This window comes from Pan paniscus, chromosome 6 (assembly GCF_029289425.2).
Source record: "Pan paniscus chromosome 6, NHGRI_mPanPan1-v2.0_pri, whole genome shotgun sequence".
Lineage (NCBI taxonomy): Eukaryota > Metazoa > Chordata > Mammalia > Primates > Hominidae > Pan > Pan paniscus.
Window position 1 is genome coordinate 55957739 of NC_073255.2, and position 26332 is coordinate 55984070.

At 40.2% G+C, this 26332-nt stretch overlaps 1 protein-coding gene across 13 annotated transcripts in view; it reads right to left on the minus strand.

Annotated features, from left to right (window-relative positions):
• COBL (cordon-bleu WH2 repeat protein) overlaps positions 1 to 26332 on the minus strand; it is a 299962-nt gene that overhangs the window by 69212 nt on the left and 204418 nt on the right. The gene's annotated exons all lie outside the window — the stretch shown is intronic.

The following is a 26332-nucleotide window of genomic DNA, read 5'->3' on the forward strand; positions in this document are numbered from 1 at the left end:
GCAGTATCAGGGTGATTGTGCTGGGGCAGGGACCTGCACCGGAAGGTGGTGCTCCAGGAGGGTTGTTAGATGGCCAGTTCCCTTTCCAGGTCCTCCCACACAGGCAGGGGAGGCCATGAGGCGAGAGACCAGCAGATGTCCAAGGAGTGGCCTGGAGGTGGCACAGTGTTGCTCATAGACACCCCAGAGACCCCTATGAGCAGGGAGCTCATATTTTCTAGGGACTCCAGGCAAGTCTGGAGAGTTGGTAAACTTCCCTGTCACACAAGAGAATGAGACCCATAGTCCTTCATTAAATGTAAGGAGAACAATTCCTTCTGGAACAGGATGGGCTGCCGTGAATTGTGATCACACAGAGGAAGAGCTGATGGGGGCAGCTCAGACCTCACCCTGCTCTGACTTAGGTTTGTTTCCCTGACTGCATGTTCACGTTCCAGAGCAGCTGCAGCCAAGACTATCTAATGGTCCACAGGTGGACACATCTTGATCCAGAATCGCAATGAAGTTTCTTAGTATATGGGTTATTAGATCAGTGTATGGGACATTAGCCCCCAACCACAGCAGAAATCCAGCTCCTGCTCACAGCTTTCAACAGTGAAAGACACACAGCTTCTAAAGGCAGCTCATGAATACTGGGCAGGTCTAATTGCTGAATGTGAAATCTGTTTTGTCTGTAAAATTGAATTCACTGATTCCATTTCTTTGTTTCTGAAGGACTACATAATCCTACTCTCCTCTCCTCCTCATTAGGGCAAAAGTTTTTATTGGTTCACTCTCATTGATTAAAATTCATTGATTAAAGAACATTGTGTATAGAGCAGTGCAGAGTATGTGCAAAGAACGGGCCAGGCATGGTGGTGGACACTTGTAGTCTCAGCTACTCAGGAGGCTGAGGCAGGAGAATCACTTGAACCCAGGAGGTGGAGGTTGCAGTGAGCCGAGATCACGCCACTGCCCTCCAGCCTGGGTGATGTAGCAAGCCTGTGTCTCAGAAAAAAAAAAAAAAGAATGAACATGGTGACTATCATATGACAAGAGCTGTCCTGCTCTCTAGTAGCTCAGAGCCAAGTCTGTACCTCCAGTCCAAGTACTTCCTGCCCTTCCAAGGGCTCATCATAGGAATGGTGCCTGCAACACCCTGCCTCTGCCACTTCAACTCTGACCTTGGTGCTCTCTGGTTTATTAACTCATGCTTGCACCATGTGTACCACGTATATGGGAGAGAGAAAGGGGGAGAGAGACAATGAGAGGCAGAGAGAGAGAGAGAGTGTGTGTGTGTGTAAAAAGTCTCCTTTTAATTTTTATCAGCAGTACACATTTATTGCAAAAAAGTTAAAAAATATATGTAAAAGGAAGAACATAATCACTTTATTAATACTCAAACTACTAACAATTGGCATGTTTTTCTAGACTATTTTTTCTTCTAAAAATAATTTTTTCTTTCCTTCTGTTATAGTATATTATAACCACCTCCTATACCTCTAAAATTCTGTAATATATTTTACATAAAACATGGACATAACAGAAAGTAAATAACCCCATAAAGCTGAGTCAAAACCAGCAATTTCTTGTCCACCACCCCCTCTCCAGCAGTAAGCATTTCACATTTTTTTTTTGGCATTTATTCCGTTTTTCTAAATAAGAAGCTTATTGTACTGTTTCTTGATTTTTCCATGTTAGGTATTGGCATCTACTCCAGAAGATGAGGATTTGGTTCTTTAAGACACACACACACACACACACGCAGAGAGACATACACACACACACACACACACACACACACAGACTCATACTTTTCCTCTCCATTTTCCAAAAAATTATAGCAAAAGATTTAAATTAATATTTACTATTTAGTTATACATATTTAGTTATAGTAGATATCAAAATTATGAAAAATATAAGTTTTCTTCAGCAGGAATTTTCTCCTCCTGAGATGTATAATGTATATCATAATTACAATTTCTAAATTACCTTTTTGTTTTCCCTGAACCTGATAACTGATTTGTTTTCTAGCTTTTTTCCTTAATTGCATTTCCTGGAAATTCCCATTCCCTCTATTCAGTTCTGATCCTTATGGATATTCCACCTGTTTTGTGTGGGGTTTTTTTGGTTGTTGTTGTTGCTTGTTTTTTTTGAGACAGAGTCTCACTCTGTCGCCCAGGCTGAAGCGCAGTGGCGCGATCTCGGGTTCCAGTGATTCTCCTGCCTCAGCCTCCTGAGTAGCTGGGACTACAGGCACTACCACCACGCCGGGCTAATTTTTGTATTTTTAGTGGAGATGGGGTTTTGCCATGTTGGCCAGACTGGTCTTGAACTCCTGCTCCAGTGATGCACCTGCCTCGGCCTCCCGAATTGCTGGGATTACAGGTATGAGCCACTGTGCCCGGCCCCGCCTTTTTTTTTTTTTTTTTTTTTTAATTCACTGCATCTTAGTGGTTCCCAGTTTCCAGCAACTTTCTGACACAAGATGCGTATGAGGAAGATTTTTGAGACCTTCAAAATGTAAGAATGTTTTTATTCTACTATACTGGACAGTCAGTATAGATGCCTACAGGAACCTAGGATGAAAAGAATTGTCCCTCAAAATGCTAAGCCATTACTCCACTGTCTCCTAGTTTGGAACTGTTCAGCTGAGACACCCAGATCCAGAGTGGGGCTCAATCTTCTGCATAGTATCTGCTTTTCCTCTGCAGGCTCAGGGGCTTCTTAGTCCTTCCTGCTGGGAAGTTTCATGATGGCAAGTGCTGGGTGGGGCTCTTTTCATTCATTGTCTGGGGCATTCACTGACCCCTGCAATCTGAATATCCTTAATTCTGCAGAATTTTTTAGTGTTATTCTTTTCAACTTTTTCTTTCCTCTGTTTCTTTCTCTCTGGGATTTCAATTAATTGAACACTGAGGATTCTAATTCAATTGTCTATTTTTTTCTTGAGTACTCTTGCCTAAATTTTTTCTGATTTCCCCCCCTTCTTGGAAATTTTCTCTATTGTAAGACTCATGAATTTTTAAATTAGTTACTGTTTTTTTTTTGTTTTTTGTTTTTAATTTCCAAGAGCCCCTTCTTGTTATGTATTTTAAAAATAGCATCATGGTCTTGTTTCCTGGATACCATAGCTTCTCTTTCCTCTCAGAAGCTATGCTTTATGCTTTATATCTTTTTCAAGACCACATTTTAATTTCCATTTTCTTCAGCCATATGCATCGCACTTTCCTCCAGCATCCTTTCTGCTCTCTGTCTTGGCCTCTGCTTATCATATTTTGAGTCTTCCTCAAATTCGTGACTGATTGTTTATAATATGTATGTTTCTGTGTCTAGAGTCTGTTCACACAGTAATGGGATTCCCAGTGGGGATCTGGGCAGAAATGCAGTAGCTGAGAGATCCCCAGATATTCATACCTGCAGGATTGTCTGCTAGCTCGGCCATCTTCTGCACAGGGGAAGCCCAGCTCCTGCCTGAGGGAAACTAGGCCTTCCCGAGTACTCTGGTGAGAGGGCCTTGAAGCTCTCCTGTGGCATGTGGGTTTTCGCTTATCCCTGTGTCGGTGCAGACTCGGTTGTGCCTGATGTCCTGAAGTCAGAGCCTCTTAGTTCTGCCACTGCAGGGGGTGGCAGTGCAGACGTCTGGTTGTGGTGGGCAGGCAGGGGTATGGAGATCTTACTGTTTCACATGCAGGCATTCAGCCATTCCTTCATCATCAGCTCGTTCCACGGTCATGTGCAAACAAACATGTGCCCCAAATTCCTGAGTGTCCTAGGATCTGGCGTCTTCTGCTGGGCCTCTTTCACCCAGCAGTCAAGTTTCAGCTTCTTCTGCTTTACTAGGTATTTATCACAATCTAAATACACCGCAGGCTGGGCACAGTGACTCATGCCTGTAATCCTAGCACTTTGGGAGGCTGAGGCGGGTGGATTACTTGAGGTGAGGAGTTTTGAGACCAGCCTGGTCAACATGGCAAAACCTTGTCTCTACTGAATATATAAAAATTAGCCAGGCGTGGTGGCGGGCACCTATAAGCCCAGCTACTCGGGAAGCTGAGGCAGGAGGATAATTTGAACCTGGGAGATGGAGGTTGCAGTGAGCCGAGATCATGCCAGTGCACTCCAGCCTGGGCAACAGAGCAAGACTCCGTCTTAAAAAAAACAAAAAACAAAACACTGTAGTCCCCAAAGTGTCTACTGAAAACTGTCATCAGCGGCCAGTGCTTCTCTCGTCTTTGTCACAGTGAAGTAATACTTTTTTTTAGTGGAGTTTCAGAGGGAGAGACATAGATTTGTTTTGTTAGCCATATATTTTCCTGTAATTTTTCAGCTTTACTGAGGAACAAACAAGTAAACATTGTGTGTGTGTATGGTATACAACTGATGATCTGATATACATATCTATAGTGAAATAATCACAAGCAAGCTAATTAACATATCTATCAGTTCACATAATTACCATTTATCTTTTTTTTTCCTTTGTGGTAAAAACACTTAAAATCAACCCTCTTAGCAGAATTTCAACTATTTTTTAATGGCTGCCTGGTACTCCACAGAATTGATGAGCCATAATTAACTAAATTAGCCCCTATTGCCTTTAGCTAAATATTAAAATTATTTGGTTTTGCAATAACAAATTAAACTTCTTAAAACACTCTGTAATTTTATCTTTTCCCCACATTTCTTTTTCTCTCTTTATTTTTTGAGTTTTCAATAAATCCATTTACTAAAACTCCTCAGGTACACAACACATAAAATTCAGTGAAGAGACAAGATCCTAAAATTGCTATCTCAATTTTAAGACTCCTTGTCATGAAGAAGTGATGTTGACTAGATAGCAGAAAAGGAAGCCCCGCACCTCAGTTTCCCCACAAAGACATCAACTTAACAGCAATTTGTAATCCAGAAGCTTTTATGAGAACTCCAGAAACCAGTTAAGAAGGCACAGGACCATAGGCAAGCTTAATGCCAAGAATGGCCATGCTGAAATGGGTAAGAAAAGCCATTTCACCTCAACTGTGACAGCCCTTCCCCTAACCCAGTATCGCTCAGTGTCTGCAGGAGAAAAGCCCAATTCATGGCTTTTCCCTTGGGAAGAAAAGAGAAGAATGGAATGTACATCTAACATTCCAGCTTTTCAGGGGGGCTGCCTGAGGGACTAGTTTATGTCTCGACTGACTGGGAGCACTGATGGGAAACTGGCACACTTTGAATGCCTGGGAGCCACTGAGAAAAAAGGAGCTCAGAGGCTGGTTGCAACAGCAGAGATCTGCCAGTGCCACAGGCAAAGGCCAGCACAGCTCAGTGCAATCAAAAGAAAGCACCCAGCTCACTGCTTATCCCTCGGGAGGAAATGAGTAAAAAGTACATGCAATGTTCTGGATTTGTGGGGAGGCTTGTTCAGGGACTGATTTCTGTCTCAGTTGACCAGGAATACAGACAAAACTGAAATACTATGGATGACTGAAGGCTTTAGAAAACAAGAGAGCTCAGAAGCTGGCCGCAGTGCCAGAAAATCTGCAGTACCATAGACAGATGCAAGAGAGAGCATGAGATTACAAGCTCATAAAGAAGAAATCAGCAAACCTTCTAATTGGAAAATACACCAACAAGCCCAGGGAAGATGGATATCCAGAAAAGGGTTGAGAGGCCCCAAGAATCTCTAGCTGAGCTGACTGACATGTTATTACACTGTAAGAAGCCAGTCCGTAAAGGCTGGAAGAGGTGGCTATTTTTTCAAATGCACAAATTACATTAAAAAATAACAAGGTACATGAAGAAACAGGGAAACATGGCCCAATTAAAGGAACAAAATAAACATCTAGAGAGAAATAACAATAAATGGAAATCTATGGCCAGAAAAGACAAAAAAATTAAAGTTCAGTGCACTACAAGAGAATACTCAGAAAGACAGCTAAACAAAATCAGCAAAACTATGCATGAATAGAATCATATCAATAAAGAGACAGAAACTATAAAAAACAGAAGTTCTGAAGCTGAAAAATAAAATAACCGAACTAAAAAGTTCACTGGAGGAGTTCAACAGCAGGCTGTATTAAGAAGAAGAAGAAATAATCAGTGAACTAAAAGACAGGTCAGTTGAAATTATTGAGTAAAGGAATAAAAAAAAATTCAAAAATTGAACACAGCCTTAAGGACTTTATGGGACAATGCCAAGGGGATGAAAATATGCATTATGGGGATCAGAGAAGGAGAAGAGAGAAAGGGGCAGAGAGTTGATCTGGAGAAATAATGTCTGACAATTCTCCAAATTGGAGGAAGGAAATAGACATACAAAATTTTAAAAGCTCAAAGGACTCCAACTAGAATAAACCCAAAGAGGACCATACCACAATTCATTAAAATCAAGCTATCAATAGTCAAAGACAAAGAAAGAAACTTGAAAACAGCAAGAGAAATTGATTCATCACTTGCAAGGGAGTCTTACAATATTATCAGTAGGTTTCTCAGTAAAAACTTTGCAAGCCAGAAGAGGGTGGAATGACATATTCAAAGTGCTAAAAACGGAGAAAAAAAATGCCACCTGCCAATCAAGGATACTTAAAAACTTCCAACCAAGAATAGTTTATCTCAGGGGTTCCCAAACCCTGGGCCACAGACCAGTACCAATCCGTGGCTTGTTAGGAACCAAGCTGCACAGCAAGAGGTGAGTGGTAAGTGAACAAGCATTACTGCCCGAGCTCTGCCTCACATCACATGAGTGGCCACGTTAGATTCTCTTAGGAGCGCAAACCCTATTGTGAACTGTGCATGCATGGGATCTAGATTGTGCACTCCTTATGGGAATCTAATGTCTGATGATCTGAGGTGGAACAGTTTTATCCCGAAACCATCCCTGCCCCACTGGTCCGTGGAAAAATTGTCTTCCACAAAACTGGTCCCTGGTGCCACAAAGGGTGGGGACTACTGCTTCATCTGGCAAAACTATATTTCAAAAGTGAAGTCGACTCATTCAATAAATCAATGCCGAGGCCAATGTCATAGAGCTTCCCTCTATGTTTTCTTCTAGTAGCTTTATAGTTGCAGGCCTTACATTTAACTTTTTAAAAACCATTTTAAGTAGATTTTTGTATATGGCCTGAGATAAGGCCCCAATTTCATTCTTCCATATGTGGATATCAAACTTTACCAACATCATTTACTGAAGAGACTGTTCTTTCCCCATTGTGTGTTCTTGATACCTTTGTCAAAAATCAATTGACCATAAACACTTGGGTTTATTTCTGGGCTTTCTGTACTGTTCCATTGGTTGATATGTCTGTTTTTTAGCCAGTACCATGCTGTAGTCAAAGCTATTGACTACAATAGCTTTACATTTCGAAATCAGGGAGTGTGACGCCTCCACCTTTGTTCTTTTTGCTCAAGATTTGGATTCTTTTCTGGTTCCACAGTAATTTAAGAATTGTTTTTTCTATTTCTTTGAAAAAAGACATTGGAATTTTGATAAAAATTGCATTAAATGTGTAGGATCACTTTGGGTAGTACGGACATTTTAACAATATTAATTATTTTAATCCATGAACATGAAACATCTTTCCATTTTTGTGTGCCCTTTCCAATTTTTCAGCAATGCTAGTTTTCAGTGTACAGATCTTTCACCTCCTTGTTTAAATTAACACATACAAAAATTCATAAATAGGAATGCATTAAACTAAATAGCTCCTGCACAGCAAAGAAAACAATGAACAGAGTGAAGAGACAATCCATGGATTTGTTAGAAAATATCTGCAAACCATATAGCTGATAAAAGGCTAATAACCAAAATATGTAAGAAACTGAAACTCAATAGTAAAAAACTAAATAACTGAATTAAAAAGTGGGCAAAGAATGTGAACAGACATTTTGCAAAAAAAAGAGAGATACGAATGACCAACATACATATGAAAAAATGCTCAATATCGCTAACCATATGAGAAATGCAAAGTAAAATCTACAGTGAGGTATCACCTCACACTTGTTAGAATGGCTATGACAAAAAAAGATGAATGAACCCTTGTGTATTGTTGGTGAAAATGTAAATTAGTACAGCCATTTTGGAAAATATGTTGAAGGTTCCCCAAAAAACTAAAAATAGAACTACCGTGGGATCCAACCATCCCCACTTCTGAGTACTATCCAAAAAAATTGAAATCAGTACATCAAAAGACATCTGCACTTCTATGTTCATTTCAACATTATTATGAATGCCACAGCAGGGCTGTATGAGCCAACTATCCCCACAGCAGGGCACAGTGGCTCACACCTGTAATCCTAGCACTTTGGGAGGTTGAGCAGGGAGATCTCTTGAAGCCAGGAGTTTGAGACCAGCCTGGGCAACACTGCAAGACCCTGTCACTACAAAAAATGTTTTAAAGTTTAGCCAGGTATGGTGGCATGTGCCTGTAATTTCAGCTACTCAGGAGGCTGAGTCAGGAGGATTGCCTGAGCCCAGGGATTGAAGGTTGCAGGAGGCCATGATGATATCACTGCATTCCAGCCTGGGCGATGGCACCAGGCCCTGACACCAAAAGAAAAAAAAAAAAGTATAGTCAAGATATAGAATTACCCTAAGTGGCAATCAACAGATACTTGGATAAATTGTTTTTTATATACATATATATATATGTATATAAAACACATATATTTATATTACATATATATGTAACAATACACAGCCTTTAAAAAGAAGAAAATTCTGTGATTTGTGACATCATGGGTGGAACTGGAGGACATTATGCTAAGTAAAATAAGACAGCACAAAGAGACAAATACTGTATGTTCTCACTTATATGTGGAATCTAAAACAGTTGATCTCATAGAAACATAATAGAAAGGTGGCAACCAGAAGCTGAGGAGTAGAGGAGAGATAGGAAAAGAGGAGACATTGGTTAAAGGGTGCCAAGTTTCAGTTAAACTGGAGGAATAAGTTTCAGTGCCCTGCATGGTGACCATAGTTAATAACAATGTGTTGTATATCCCATAATTGCTTAAAGAATATAATTTTAATAATCTCACCACAAAAAAAGTTAGTGAGGTAATATATATACATTAATTAGCTTGACTGAATATTTTGACAATGCATACATAGATTAAAAATCACACTGTACCCCATAAATATAAACAATTATTATTTATCAATTAAAAGTAAATAAATTTTTAAAATAAAGGAGAAATAAAGACCTAGCTAGATAAATAAAAGCTGATGAAGTTGATCATCTCTAGACCTGCATTACAAGAATTGGTAAAGGAAGTCCGTCGAGTTGAAAGGAAAGGACACTAGTTAGCAACATGAAAGCATATGAATATATAAAGTTACTCTCTGATGGAGTAACTATATAGACAAATACATAATCCTGGAATATAATATGTTTACAATAGTGTGTGAATAATTTTTAATTCTGCTAGAGAATTTAAAAAATAAAAGCATAAAAATATAAGTATAAAACTGTGAATAAATACAAAGTATGAAAATACGTACTTTGTGACATCAAAATATGATGTGTATAGGGTGAAATGCAAAGGAAAACAGCTTTTGTATGTTACTGAAGTTAAATTGTTATCAATTTAAAAGAGATTGTTATAAGATTTTTATGTAATCCTCATGGTAAGCACAAAGAAAATACCTACAAAAGATGCACAGGAGAAATGAAAAGGAATCAAAGTCTGTGTATTAGTCTGTTCTCATGCTGCTAATTAATAAAGGCATACCAAAGAATGGGCAATTTATAAAGGAAGGAGGTTTAATTAACTCACAGTTCCACATGGGTGGGGAGGCCTCACAATCACGGTGGAAGGTGAATGAGGAGCAAAATCATGTCTTACATGGCGGCAGGCAAAGACAGCATGTGCAGGGGAACTCCCCTTTATAAAACCATCAGATCTCATGGGACTTATTCACTATCATGAGAACAGCAAGGGACAGATCCACCACCATGATTCAATGACCTCCCATTGGGTCCCTCTCACGACACGTGGGAACTATGGGAGCTAAAACTGAAGATGAGATTTGAGTGGGGGACACAGCCAAACCATATTACTATGTAACTACAAACGTCAACAAAATACAAAGGAGAGTGCCAACAGAATAAAAGAGCAACAAAACTACAAGATATACGGAAACCAGTTAACAAAATAGTAACAAGTCCTTCTCTATTAGTAAATAATTAAATGTAAATGGATTAAACTCCCCAATCAAAATATATAATCCAAAATATATAATCAAAATATTTAATCCATTCATGGCTGAATGGATTAAAAAACAAGATCCAACTATACACTGTCTACAAAAGATTCACTCTGGACATAAATAGGCTGGAAGTAAAAGGAGGGAAAAAGATATTCCATGCAAATAGTAACTAAAAGAGTGAATATGGCCATGATTACATCAAATAAGATAGACTTCAAGTCAAAAACTGTCATAAAACAAAGAAGGACCTTATATAATGATAAACGATCTACTCACTAGGAAGGTATAAAAACTATAAATACATGCGCATCTACCAGCAGTGTATTCAAATACATAAAGCAAACATTGACATAATTGAAAGTAGAAATAGACAGAAACACAATTAAAGTAGGATATTTCAATGCTCCACTTTCAATAATGAATAGATTAACCAGAGAGATCCATAAGTAATAGAGGACTTGAACAACAATATAGACCAATGGGATCTAACAGATACCTATCTCTGTCTCTTTCTCTGTCTCTATGTTATATAGAACATTCTCTAAGATAGATCACATTTAAAGCCACAAAAGAAGTCTTAACAAGATTAAAAATATGAAAATCATATCAAATATCTTTTCTGACTATAAATAATGGAATGAAGCTAGAAATCAATAGTAAAACGAAAAGTGAAAAAGTCACAAATATGTGGAAACTGAATAACACAATCTTGAACAACCAATGGTTCAAAGAAGAAATCACAAGGGTAGTCAGAAAATATATTGAGACAAATGAAAATAAAACCATAATATGCCAAAACTCATGGGATTCAGGCAAAGCAATTCTAAGAGGAAAGCTTGTAATAATAAACACCCATATGAAAAACAACGAAAGAGCTCATCAGCTATATGATTTTGTACCTCAGGAAACTGAAAGAACAAATTAAACCAACATTTAATAGAAAGATTAAAGCAGAAATAAATGAAATAGAAAATAGAAAAAGGAAAAAAGAACTTTGGTTAAAATATTAACAGAATTTCAGTTTTTTTAAAAGATCAACAAAATTGACTACCCTTAGTTACAGTAAGTAAAAAATGAGAGAAGACTCATATTTTAAAAATTAGAAAGAGACATTTCAAGTGATGCTACAGAAACAAAAAAGATCATAGGAGGCCATTGTGAATAATTACACACCAACCAATTGGATAACCTAGAAGAAATGGATAGATTTCTACAAACATATATCCTACTAAGACTGAGTTATAAAGAAACAAAAATTCTGGACATAACCTATAAGCAGTCAGGAAATCGAATCAGTAACCAAAAACCTTCCAACAAAGAAAAGCCCACAACCAGATGGCTTCAATGGAGAATTCTACCAAATACTTAAAGAACAAATACAAATTCTTTTCAAAATCTTTCCAAATATTGATGAAGAGGAAGACTTCCAGACTCATTTTATGATGCCAGCAGGACCCTGACACCAAAAATTAGACAAAGATAGTACAAGAAAATTACAGACCAGTATCCCTGATGAAACATTGGTATAAAAATTCTCAACCAAGCACTAGCAAACAGAATTCAACATCACAATAAAAGGATTATACACTACAACCACATGGGATTTATTCCTGGAAGGTAAGAATGCTTCAATATAAAAACATCAATCAATGTAATATGCCACAGTGAAAGACAAAAACCATACAAAACTCAACACCCTTTTATGATTAAAAAAAACACTCAACAACTAGGAATCAAAGGAAATTACCTAAACTTAACAAAGTCCACACATAAAAATCCCACAGCTGACATCATACTCAATTGTGAAAAACTGAAAGCTTTCTCTTTAAGATGAGGAAGAAGGAAAGAATACCTTCTCTTCCCATTTCTATTGAAAATAGTGCTGGGAGTCCTAGCCATAACAATTAGGCAAGAAAAATAAATATAAGGCATCTAAATTGAAAACGGAAGAAGTGAAATTATTCCTTTTGCATATACATGATTTTGTATGTAGAAAATCCTAAAGATTTGACAAAAATGCTGTTAGAACTAATACATACATTCAGCAAAGTTGCAGGATACAAAATCAATTCCAAAAAATCAGTTTTGTTTTTATACACTAACAATAAACAATCTAAAAAGGAAATTAAGAAAATAATCTAATTTGCAGTTGCATTAAAAATAATAAAATACTTAGAAATAAGCTTAATCAGGCCGGGTGCAGTGGCTCACACCTGTAATCCCAGCACTTTGGGAGGCCGAGGCAGGTGGATCACAAGGTCAGGAGATCGAGACCATCCTGGCTAACACAGTGAAACCCTGTCTCTACTAAAAATACAAAAAAATTATCCGGGCGTGGTGGTGGGCACCTGTAGTCCCAGCTACTCAGGAGGCTGAGGCAGGAGAATGGCATGAACCCGGCAGGCAGAGATTGCAGTGAGCCAAGATTGCGCCACTGCACTCCAGCCTGGGCAACAGAGCGAGACTCCATCTCAAAAAAAAAAAAAAAAGCAATAAGCTTAATCAAGGAGATAAAAAAGACTTGCACACTGAAAACTACAAAACATTGCTGGAATTAGAGAAGACACAATAAATATTTTCATGAAAGTATTAATAATGTTAAAATGTCCATGCTACCCAAAACAACCTACACATTCAAAGCAATCACTATCAAAATCCCAATAGCAGTTTCTTTTTTTTTTTGGAGAAATAGGAAAAACAAATCCTAAAGATCATGATGGAATCTCAAAGTACTCCAAATAACCAAAGCAATCTTGAGGGGAAGAAAACAATAAAACATAGCTGGAAGCCTCACACTTTCTGGTTTCAAAACATATTACAAAGCTACTATAATGAAAACAGTATGGTACTGACATAGAGAACAATGTGTAAATCAATGAAACAGAATAAGGAGCTCAAAAATAAACTTTCATGTATATAATCAAATGATCTTTGATAAAGGTGTTAACACAATGTGGAAGATAGTTTCTTCAACAAATGGTGTTTGGAAAATGCAAAATATTCAAATACAAAAGAATGAAATTGGGCCCTTACCGTTAACCATATAAAAAAATTAAAATGGATTAAACATCCAAATGTAAGACCTGAAATTATAAAGTTCCTAGAAGAAAACATAGAGGGAAATCTTTATGACATTCTATTTGGCAATGGTTTCTTAGATATGGCACCAAAAGTACAGACAACAAAAGCAAAAATAGACAAATGGGAGTATATCATACTTAAAAGCTATTGCGCAACAAAGGAAACAATCAACAGAGTGAAGAGGGAACCTATAGAATGAGAGAAAATATCTATAAACCATATGTCTGAAAGGGGGTTAATATATAGACTATATAAAGAACATCAACTCAACAATGACAATAAGCAAACAATCTGATTTACAAACAGGCAAAGAATTTGAAGAGACGTTTCTCCAAGGAAGATATACAAATGGCCACAAAGCATATGAAAAGATGCTCAACATCACTAATCATCTGGGAAATGCAAATCAAAATCACAATAAGATATCACCTCACTTCCACTAGGATGGCCACTATCAAAAAAAAAAAAAAGAGAGAGAAAACAAGTGTTGGTGAGGATGCGGAGAAATTAGAATTCTTATGCATTGTTAGTAGGAATGTGGAATGATACAAGTACTATGGAATAAGTATAAAGTTCCTCAAAAAATTAAAAATAGAATTACCACATAATCTAGCAATCCCACTTCTGGATATACATCCAAAAGAACAGCAAACAGAATTTCAAAGAGATATGTTCTTGTTCACTGCAGCACAGTTCACAATAACCAAGAGGTGGAAACAACATAAATATCTATTGATGGATGAATGCATAAAGAAAATGTGGTCTATACACAGAGTGGAACATTATCAAGGAAATTCTGACACATGCTGTAACTTAGAGAAACTTTGAAAAGGTTATGCTAAGTGAAATAAGCCAGTCACAAAAAGACAAATAATTGCATAATTCCATTTACATGAGCTATATAAAGTAGTCAAACTTTAGAAAGTAGAATGGTGGTTGCCAGGAGCTTGAGGGAGGGGGAAAAGATGAATTATTTTTCAATGGGTATAAAATTTCAGTTATGCAATATGAAAAAGTTCTAGCGATCTAGAGGTGCCTATATTAAACATTACACTTAAAAATGATTAAGATTATACATTTCATGCTATGTGGTTTTTTTAACCACAATTTTTTAACCACCATTATTATTAATAATAAAGAGTCCTTGTCATCTGGTTAGCTCACATTCGGTTTGTGATAATATCACCAGAATTCTTTCAAATAAATGGATATGAAACCTTTCCATTTTTTCTGTTAATACCTACTTATCACTTTAGCCCACTGTTCTAACTTGTAAGACTTTTCTAGGCCTAGAGGCTGGTGTGATGTGGTGTTCTAGTCTTTTAGAAGCCCTGGCTCGACCTTATACCTGAGTATTCAAGAGTTCTTAGGAAGAGATGAGATGCCTGGCCTTGCCACCACCTCCACTGTGGTAATCCTGCCTATTATTTCCACCCTATTTGTTGATAACACTGAAAGCCATAACACCTTGGCTTTAGTTACTAGACTTCTTCCTTCAGAGTTGACATCAATCTATTAACTAATGGTGATTGTTCAAATGTTATAGGTTTGCCCACGTGTTATTTTCTAGTCTCTATTTCTCATTCTCTCCTTAAAATATTGAGAGACTTTGTTAAATGCCACGATTTCACTTACTCCTTCAATTAACTAGCAAGGAGCTGCTGAGTCCTTTCTCTGTGATAGGAACTGTAGTGGATTCAAAGATGTAAAACGTTCCTGACCTCAAGCTGTTCAAAGTCTAATGGAGGAGAGATAATTCTATAGCATTCACACAATCTACCAGGTTGGAAACACTACCAAAAACTACCATTTGTATCCTACTTGGGGACTTGCTTTGTTCTATGAATCCACATTGGTTAGCTGAAGCCCTCTAAGCTCTCACTGATGGCTGTAATAATAACGACATATTCCAGAATTCTCTTAAGGGTCCACATTAAGCTGAAGGTAATTAATTAGAAAAGGAGGGCATAGAAGCAGCTCTTTTGGCTGAGTGCAGTGGCTCACGCCAGTAGTCCCAGCACTTTGGGAGGCTGAGGCAGGCAGATCACCTGAGGTCAGGAGTTTGAGACCAGCCTGACCAACATGGTGAAACCCTATCTCTACTAAAAATGCAAAAAAAATTATCAGGGCATGGTGGCCCACACCTGTAGTCCCAGCTACTCAAGAGGCTGAGGCACAAGAATCACTTGAACCCGGGCAGCAGAGGTTGCAGTGAGCTGAGATCCTGCCACTGCACTCCAGCCTGGGTGACACGGCAAGACTCCGTCTTCAATAAGAAACAAAAAACAAACAAACAAACAAACAAAAACGCAGCAGCAGCTCTTTTTCAAATTGTTTACCCAACTTGAAAAAGCAATTTCACCTGTTGAAAGACGGTTCTGGCTCATGCATTGTTACACAATTTGGAGAAGCATTAAACTCCTTGAGGCTTTGCCAAAATTGCCTAGCTTTGCCTCTGGAAGTTCTTCTCCCAAAGTTAATAACATCTATTCAACAAACAATTATTGAATACCATGTATTTCCCAGTCATGGTGCTACTCCTGGTAAATTAAGATAACATGCTTGAAAAATGTCTGGCAAAGTCAGAGACCCTTCAATAAAGACAAGGTCTAATGGGAGTTTGTGTTAGTTTAAGGTGCTTAAACAAAAGGATTCTGGTAGATGTATTTAGAGACTTCAAGCAAATATTAACATTGTCAGCCATAAATATTTATTAAACATTTACTCAGGGTGTTAATTGTATCTCATATGACTCAAATCCCCCCAAAGGGAGGTAATTTTACTATATCTATTTTTATAAAGGAAGAAACTGAAGATTACGAAAGATAACTTGTCCAAGATCATACAAGTAATAAGTGAGCAGAGTGAGGATTTAGCTTTGGTTTGACTCTAAGCCCATCCTCTTTAGCCACTGTCCTTACCTTGCCTTCCCAGCCTCAGGCTGATAGGTCAGGAAGAAATAACTGCTGCAGTTTTGAATGGAAATGTTTATTTTTATGATACCATAGTGACTAAAGCCCATGGATTTCTCACCTAGTAAAGCACCCACCTACTGGGCATATTGGAAACCAGTTTGTGCTTCAAAGTGTTGCTTTAGAAAATACTTTAAAAGTCTATCTTTAGCATATTCTATGAGGAACACTTAATATCTAGTCCTGCCTGATTTCCAAAGCATGCAGCTAGCCCTTTTCCTTCCCGCAACCAGGAAATCTAGTGCCTTCTCGTTATGGACTGAATGTGTGTGTTCCCCCAAAATTCAGGTGTGGAAATCCTAACCTCCAAGGTGATATTAGAAGGTGGAGCCTTTGGGAAGTGGTAAGTTGGTGAAACCTTCATGAATGGCATTAGAGCCCTTATAAGGGACCACAAAAAGCTCTCTAGCTCTTTTTCTGCCATATGAGGACACAGCAAAAAAAGAGTTGTCAGAAAACCAGGAAGAGATCACTCATCAGTCACCGAGTCTTCTGGCGCCGTGATCGTGGACTTTCTAGCCTCCAAAACTGTGAGAAATAATGGTTGTTTAACCCATCCAGTTTATATTTTCTATAGCAGTGTGAGCTAAGACACCTCTTTTGCTTGGTCAGGACTGATTTTTAAATGCCTCCCGTCTGGCATATGGTAGGAAGGAAACTTTCCCCAATAGCAGAAACAGTGACGGATTTCTGGGTCATTTTTGGAAGCATTTGCTCCACTTTGGTTTCTTTGGTCTCATAATCTCATTGTGCCAATTATGTACATCATCCTCGAGGTCAGAAGTGTTTAAGGGGGAGGGAAGTTGTAACTTAAAGAGGACAGATAAGAACTCTCGCCACCAGACACAGCCTCATGCTCCCACTCCCGACCTTGGTTCTATACCTCACTCTGGGAGTGGCACTTCATAGGAACTTAGTAAAAGGTGATTAAATGCTGGTGTGTTTATCTTCCATGTCCCTTTATGCCTTTCATCTGTACACATACATTAGGTTCACGTTATTCTTAGGGGAAGTGAAGACACTCCTTAAGGTCTCACTTGTTTAGCTAAAGAAGACAGACATCCACAGAGCCTTGGTCTGTATAATAAGAAAATGAGCAGGATTCAGCACCTTGCATCCATTTACATATTCATTTGTTCGCTTGTTTGTTGATTTGTTCATTCATTCACATGTGGGTCTCCTCAGTGCCAAGGCCCATGGGCAAATAATACACACAAGCGAAGGAAAACCAGGTGGATTTCTTCTAATATATTCAAATCATAGAACCAAAGAGTGGAAAGGTGGTTGCCAGGCGATGAGGGGAGAGGGAAATGGGAGTTGCTGTTGAAGGGGTACAAAGTTCCATTGATGCAGGATGAATAAGCTCTAGAGATCCGCTGCACAGGCTGTGCTCAGAGTGACAACACTCTTGTGCATTTCACACTTTGTTCAGAGGGAAGATCTCATGTTCAGTGTTCCTACCACAAAAAAATAACATTCTTAAAAACTGTGATTCATGCTGTAAACAGGCTTTCAGAAAGGCTATTAGTTTAAGTCATCAGCAGCCCCTATCCCCCATTCAACAACAGAGAGTATCAATGACCATGCTTGTTTTTTTATCAAAGTGTAAGTGTTCTGAATACTTTAAAAATCTACATTTTTTCACATATTAGGATTAGCAATGTTTAATGCTTATTATTTATGTGTTTGTGTGTGAGAAAGAGAGAGAATTGGTTGTTCACATCAATTTTTTTTCCTACTGTGGTGTCCATGTGCTCTTAGCAATATCCTCTAAATAGCATATATATTGTAAATATTTTCCCTAGTTTGTCATGGCCTTGAATTTTCTAAATTTTACTTTTTCAGAAGGTAAAATTTTATCTGATTCAATCTGTCAGGGTTCTCTCCGCCCTTTTTTGGTTTCTCACCATGTGGCATACTAAGAAAGGGACTTGATTCGAAGTTTTTAAAATTCGTACTATTTTAAAGTGGCTTTAGGATTTAGTTTTTTTTACCATTTTACTTTAAATAAACCTGGATTTAATTCTGCTATGTGCTCTACATTTCCTCCAAATGATTAGCTTACAATGAAGATGTTTATTTTATAAACCTGCAGATACCTGTACAACAATAAAACACATTACAATAATATTACAACTTTTGACACTTCCTTCACTAACTAAAGTATAAAGTGGCATCTCATCCATGGAGAATTTGGCTTGCTGGAAATCTTACCTATTCAGAACACAGACTCAAACCATGCAGAGCTGGAATATCTAACTCAAATCAGAGGGGTGCCCTTCCCGACAGGCCTGCCCGCACCTGGCCTCGGCCCCAGCCTCAACCCAGGCCTTGGCGGCCACTTTGCAGCGCCTGCCTAACTTTGTCACCAAAGTTATCTAATTCCCTTTCCACTCATCAATAAGCCCAAAGTTTCCAGAGAGAGTCAGGGTCAAGTCTGAGAATTCAGAAAAGTTTTGTGATTCATTCTAGAAAGATTTCCCTCTAAAGTGCTTAAGTAATTTCTTAAAAGAGATTTTTACATAACAGGATAAATCTTCAATACCTAATGTAGTTATTTCTTTATCATATTCTCATTTTCCAGAGACACCAGGAGGCTAACATTTTAGTATAATGAAGCTACTCTGAATTAAATTTTTAAACCTACATTTTAACCTATTAATCTTTTACATGATGATTATATGTAATTTCCTCTAAATATACTTGTATTTTTAAGATGATGACCAAAAAGATTATGAGCCAGAACAGCCTAGAAAAGCAGAGCAAGAGATGAGAGCACAGCGTGGTGGCCCCACTCACACCCTGGAGCCAGATTGCAGGGCTTAGAGTCTGGTGTCCACCATTAGCTGTGTGATGGTGGATAAGTTGCTTAACCTCTCTGTGCCTCAATTTCTCCATCTGTAAAACGTGGACAAAAATACTACCTGCCTCCCTTGTTTACTGTTAGGATTAAGTAAGTAATAACATGAAAAGTACAAAAACCAGTGCGCTCACTGGTGGGCAGGTTATTCTGAAGTTTTCTTCTCACCATCATCCTAATCACTCCCCTAACCAACAGTCGGCAGCCTAAGGGGAGCCTGGAGACCCTGACATCACCCCCAGAACCAGATATGAACTACCTAGATCTTGGTCTCACTCCTGTAGGGCACACCAGGGTCCTGAGAGAATTCAGTCATCCTCTGTCACCTGGTTAAGTTTCTTGAGGCTAAATGCGTTGACATGTAAGAAAACATTTTAAATGGTCCATTTTCAAGGCATGATAAATCTAAGTACGAGCAGCCAGCCTGAGAATGTAACAAACCGCAAGTTCATGCATCTAGAAAGTCACAATAAGCGAACACAATGTAGAGTGGGGGTCAGCCCATAAAAGGGAAGAAAATTTTGTTATTGGGAAATCGAAACTTAAGCAGGGAAGGGGACGGGGTATAACCTTAAAGGAAGGTAATGAAACTTAGGTGACGTCAAGGAGGATTGTAACCCCATATTACTCGACCACTGAGAAACTGGGGAGGGACTTCCGTGCTAGGAGATAAATTACCTGCTGTACCTGCCCCGGGTGTGCCTGCCTACAAGACGCTCGATCTTCCAAGACCGCCATTAAAAGTCTCGCTTCTGCTGTTTTTCGTGTCTCCGAGCCCATTCTTTGGGTTTGGACGGGTGAATGCGTGTTTCTCACAGTCAGTACCACCCTACAGAAAGACAAGGACGCACAGGCTCTGCAGCAGCCTGCCTGCCCTGCTACCCACCACCTGCTGCGCGAACTTGCTCAAATACCAAACCTCTCTGTGCCTTGGTTCCCTCATTTTAAATGGGATAATGATAGCATGCCTACTGCAGGGTTGGTGTAAGAATTAAATGAGTTGGCTGGGTGGGGTGGCTCACACCTGTAACCCCAGCACTTTGGGAGGCTGAGGCAAGCAAATCACTTGAGCCCAGGAATTTGAGACCAGCCTGGGCAGCATAGCAAAACCCCATCTCTACTAAAAATACAAACAAATTAGCTGGGTGTGGTGACATGCACCTGTGGTCCCAGCTACACAGGAGGCTGAGGCAGGAGGATTGATTGAGCCCAGTAGTTCGAGGCTGCAGTGAGCTGCGATCGTTCTACTGCACTGCACTCCAGCCTGGGCAACAGAACAAGACCCCATCTCAGATCCACCCTCTGTCCTCCTGGGTTCCCTCCTAGGCTGAGAGAGGCCTGGGGAAGCAAGGCTTAAGTACTAATACAAAAGAACGACTTTAATTCCGCAGAATTTCAGGAGGAGTGAAGGAAATGGTGACATCCTGATCTTACAGGAATAATTTGGGAGCACCTGGCACCTTGCAAGGTTTGCCAAATCACACCAGAAAGAATACATCCACCCCACTGCCTGAGGTCAGGAGTTCGAGACCAGTCTGGCCAACATGGTGAAACCCTGTCTCTACTAAAAATACAAAAAAAAAAAAAAAAAAAATTGCCGGGGGTTGTGGCACGCACCTGTAATCCCAGCTACTCAGGAGGCTGAGGCAGGGGAATTGCTTGAACCAGGGTGGTGGAGGTTGCAGTAAGCTGAGATCGTGCCATTGCACTCCAGCCTGGGTGACAGAGCGAGACTGTCTCAAAAAAAAAAAAAAAAAAAAAAAAAAAAAAATACATCCACCCCAGTCATTTGTGAAATATGAAACCTGGGGATTCTGAACCTTAGATGTTCCTGTATAGTCTTAATTTCAAAAGTGAATCTTCCTGTCGAGAACAAGCTATGCTTTTATTTGGTCACTGTAATAAAGCAGTGCCGACCCCTATGTGTAAGGGGCATGTTTGCTGGAAGCAGTATCCCGGCTGGTGTCATCCTGGCAGATGGAGGAGGAAAATTCTAATTTAAGTGACATGTCGCCATTTCAATCCCAAATCCGAAACAAGAAAAGACTTCTCCCAGGGACTGCACAAACCACACATCATAGGCCTGTACCCAAGGTATAGGAAGTTTTTACTAGTCATTTGCTGTTAAATAAATATAAAATCACTATATTTTCTGCCATCGATTCTGCTTTATTCTTGAGGCTCCTAAGCAAGGTTGAAAAGACTCCCATCAAATGCTGATGCCTTAGGTCAACCAAATGATTCCCTGCAGTTGTTGATGTTCCACTTGGTAAAATTAAAGGCCTCTTCACAGGTGGGCACAGGCATGCTGGCAGGGAAAACAGTTTCTATCATCATCATTCTTGTTAATTACAGAAAGAAAAATACTGGGCATGCTTCATGGAAAGTTATGAGGAGAAACAAAAGTTGCTGTTTAAGTCCTTTTTTTTCTACCTGACTGAGAACAAAATGCCCTGAAACAGAATACTAATGTGCTCCTAGTTTATTTTCATTATAAATTGACAGCTTATAATCGTATAAATTTATGAGATACAAAGTTGATGTTATGATCTGTAAATACAATGTAGAATAATTAAATCAAGCAAGCTTACATATCCCTCACCTCAAATACTTAACACTTTTTTTGTGATCCTAGTTTGTTTGTTTGTTTGTTTGTTTTTGAGACAGAATCTCACTCTGTCACCCAGGCTGGACTGCAGTGGTGTGATCTTGGCTCACTGCAACCTCCACCTCCCAGGTTCAAGTGATTCTCCTGCCTCAGCCTCCTGAGTAGCTGGGACTACAGGCGCACGCCACCATGCCCAGCTAATATTTGTATTTTTAGTAGAGACGGGGTTTCACCATATTGGTCAGGCTGGTCTGGAACTCCTGACCTCATGATTTGCCCACCTCCCAAAGTGCTGGGATTACAAGTGTGAGCCACCACACCCAGCCCTAGTATTTTTAAATAGAGGTTTTAACATGGAGATCTCTTCATATTTTCCAATATGTATATCCCAGTTCAGTAAATATTACACAACTACATGGTTTCATATTCCCACTTCAGTAAGTATCAATATTTGTTAAGGATTAATTTTTCTGCTAAAATTGTTTTAGCTAGAAATATGTGCAGACGTTTATAATCTTTTTACTTTTTTAAAATAATGTGGGAAGATACTGCTTCTTTTAAAATTGTACACTGGTGCATGTATACAAGTTGCCAATCACCAGTACCAACATACCATGGGCAAACCTCTCACCTCTCCGTACCCGGGCTGCACTCAGGACCCAGAGAGAGCAGAACCCAAAGAGGCCCTTAGAGGCACAGGACAGGATCCACCTCACAGTCCCCTGGGGAATACAAGATGCCAAAGCAGCAGGGAATCTCCTTAATAAACACGAAGGAAGATATGTAAATCAAGCCAAGAGATTTAATAGCATCTGCCACTTGCAGCAAAATATCCCCCAGTCCAAGAGAATGGGTGTCCTGCTAGCAGCCACCACTTCCCACTGATTCTTCCTCCTCCTGCAGTGTCATCCTTCCTGCAGCCCACCCTCTCCCTCAGCAGAAACCTGGAGTATGTCTTCAGAGGAAAAGAGAATATTCCACTGCCTACATGTTTCCATCCTGCCTGGTGCCTCTAAGTCAGATCCAGGGCTCACCCAGAGCCCACGCTTCCAGCCTCCAGCACTCCTAACTCTGTTCCTCTTCCCTGCCACTGTGGGCCAAGCTCACCAAGGATCCTCGGGCCAACATTCTGATTCCCCACCCTCTCCTGACAGCAGCCACTCTCCTGGTGGCATGAGTGGAGGCTGGCTCTGCCTGTTTTGGGGCTTTGTATCATGATATCTGGCTTCTTTTGCTCTGAGGCTCATCCGCTGCTGTGTGTGGCTCGTTGCTGTGCAGTGGCACTCGGTGTGAATACACCACGCTTTATGTGCTGGACTGTGGAAAGGGATTTGGTTGGGGTGAGCCTGGGGATGCTGTCAACAGTGCTGCTGTGAATACTCACGTGCATGGCTTGGTGCAACTGTTGGAGGTGCACACAGTTGGAGGTGCTTGGGTCATGGGGTGTGTGACCAGCTGTTGAAGTCGCTGGCAAACAGTTTTGCAAAGTGATTGTTTAGAAATCCTTATTCTCATTCCTTCTGTTTGCTTTTCCCATCTGCAAATTCCAAACATGTATTCCCATCCTGTGGCCTCCTGGGTTACTCCACCTTCGTTCCCTTCCCTGTTAGCAGATGATCTTACCCCATAACTCAGAAAAAGTGGAGGTCCCAGGCAGGAGCCAGCTCTCAGACACTGGGCCCCATTCTCCAAAGGAAAGCTGCTTCCCCCAAACTCAGCCCTCCCTGGGGCGCTGGAGCCAGCCTTGGGGAGGTCACCCTGAGCTCTTGTATAGCTCTCCAGTACCTCCTTATCAAAGACACCTGCCTACTTCTCCCATCATGGAGCCGTCACACAAAGATACACACACTGACACATAGACACACACACACACACACACACACACACACACACACACACACACACACCCTGCCCCATGAAGTTTACTGAAAGAACTGGTTCCACTTCAACTTCCTTTTCCTTAGTCTCGGTCACCCCACCTTCCTTGCCACTGGCCTCCTGCCTAGTGTGGCACCTGTGTGAATGGCCCAGTGTTCTGATGGTCACATCCAAAGGTCCTGTGAGTTCCCACCAGGCAGCCTCTTCCCTCCTTGCACTATGGGAGTTTCTGCACACTCTCGGGCTGCTCCCCATCCTGGGCATGGTGCTCCGCAGGGCTGCCTCTTCTCTTCATCTCTGGTTTTCATCCATTCCTATTTCCCCAACTACCACCTACTGGTGGTCATTTTCAAACCATCTGTGTGAATGCACCACCCTGTGAGCTCCAGACAACTGCCAGTGCGGTTCCTGTAGACATTTCAGCTCCAACTGGTTCTGCATCATCATCTGCATCTGCGGACGCTTCTGGATAATCTTTAAAGGTTGGATTCTTTGCCACTTCCATCTCGCTCGCCACCTTCACTGCACTGCTCCTGAAGCACCTCAGTTCTTGCTGTGACAGTCCTAAAATCCCATCTCCCTCCTTGCCCCCCACCCCTGGCTACCCCTGCTTTTATTCAGGCCCTTTGCATTTCCTGCCTGAGTTATCTTAAATGCTTCTTCCCTCTCTGTCGTTCTGTCTCTCAGAGTCAGTTACCACTGTGCTACCAGGCTCGATCACTCATTTATTTCTCAAAAATTTTACTAAAAAAACTGACTACATGCCAGGCACTGTTCTCCACAAAGGAAGGGGAGCCTCAAAAAAGACAGCAAACTCCTTCCCTGCACTCACAGAATGTATGTCTCGTGAGGGGAAGACAGAAAGAAACCACTGCATCATGTTAGTAGTGCCACCTTCCACAGAAACGAAAGGCAGCCACATGTTTCCGTGGCTGAGGATGGAGCGCTGAGGCAGTGAAAGAAACAGGCCACCTGTGCAAAGGTACGAGGAAGAATGACACAGGCGAGAGCAAGGGGATGGAAACTGCTTGGCCTCTTCTTTTTTCTTTAAAAAAATGGATACATAATAATTGTACATATTTATGGGGTACATGTGGTATTTTGATACAAGCTTACAATGTGTAATAATCAAACCAGGGTAATTGGGATATCTTTAACCTCAAACATTTAGCATTTCTTTGTATTGTAAACATTTAAAATCTTTTCTATTTCAAACTATACAATAGTTATTGTTAGCAATAGTCATCCTACTATGCTACCAAACACTAGAACTTATTCCTTCGACCTAATTGAACTTTTATATCCATTAAGCATTCCCTCTTCCTCCCTCTCCCCTCCACCCTGCGCAGCCTCTGGTAACCACCAATCTACTCTCTACCTTCATGAGATCCACTTTTTTAGCTCCCACATAAGAGTGAGAACCTGTATTATTTCTCCTTCTGTGCCTGGTTTATTTCACTTAATATAATGGCCTCCAGTTCCATCCATGTCGCTGTAAATGACAGGATTTCATTTTTTCCTTTATAGCAGAATAGTACTCTATTGTGTATATATACCACATTTTCTCTAACCATTCATCCGCTGATGGACACTTAGGTTGATTCCATATCTTTATTTTATTTTTCAATAAGTTATCGGGGTACAGGTGGTATTTGCTTACATAAGTTCTTCAGTTGTGATCTGTGAGGTTTTGGTACACCCATCACCCAAGCGGTATATACTGCACCATATTTGTTGTCTTTTATCCCTTAACCCCCTTCCACTCTTGCCCACAAGTCCCCAAAGTCCACTGTATCATTCTTATGCCTTTGTGTCCTCATAGCTTAGCTCCCACATATCAGTGAGAACATATGATGTTTGGTTTTCCATTGCTGAGTTACTTCACTTACAATCATAGTCTCCAATCTCATCCAGGTCACTGCAAATGCTGTTAATTTATTCCTTTTTATGACTGCATAGTATTCCATCATATGTATATAACACAGTTTCTTTATCCACTCATTGATTGATGGGCATTTGGGTTGGTTCCACGATTTTGCAATTGTGAATTGTGCTGCTATAAACATGCGTGTGCAAGTATCTTTTTCGAATAATGACTTCTTTTCCTCTGGGTAGATCCCCAGTAGTGGGATTGCTGGATCAAATGGTAGTTCTACTTTTAGTTCTTTAAGGTGATACCATATCTTGACTATTGTGAATAATGCTGCAATAAACATGGGGGTGCAGACATCTCTTCAACATACTAATTTCATTTCTTTTGGATAAATACCTAGCGGTGGGATTGCTGCATCATTTAGGTTTTTGAGGAACCCCCATACTATTTTTCATAATGGCTATAGTAACTTACATTCCCACCAAGAGTGCATAAGCATCCCCTTTCTCCATATCCTTGCCAGCATTTGCTTTTTGTCTCTTTGATAACAAGCCCTTCTAACTTGGCCTTTTACATACTACAAGAGGAACAGATGGGGAGGCCAGTATGGCATTATTGGCATTGGAAAGAAGCTTGGTTTGTATTCACTGTCACTAGCTGCATAATTGTAAGCAGGATCCTACTCAAATGGTGTGTGCAGTGTGGCATCCTGCTCTTCCAGTGGCCCTGATTCTCCCCGCCGGCCCCACCTCAGCCTCAGCACGGAGTGTCCTCTCTCGCAACTGTCCTGTCCTCACGACCCATCCATCCTTCAAGGCCCATCTCAATACTACATGTCACAGAAAAGAAACAGCTGCCTCTCCCCCGTGCCTGGGCCCCTGCATGCTCCTTGACT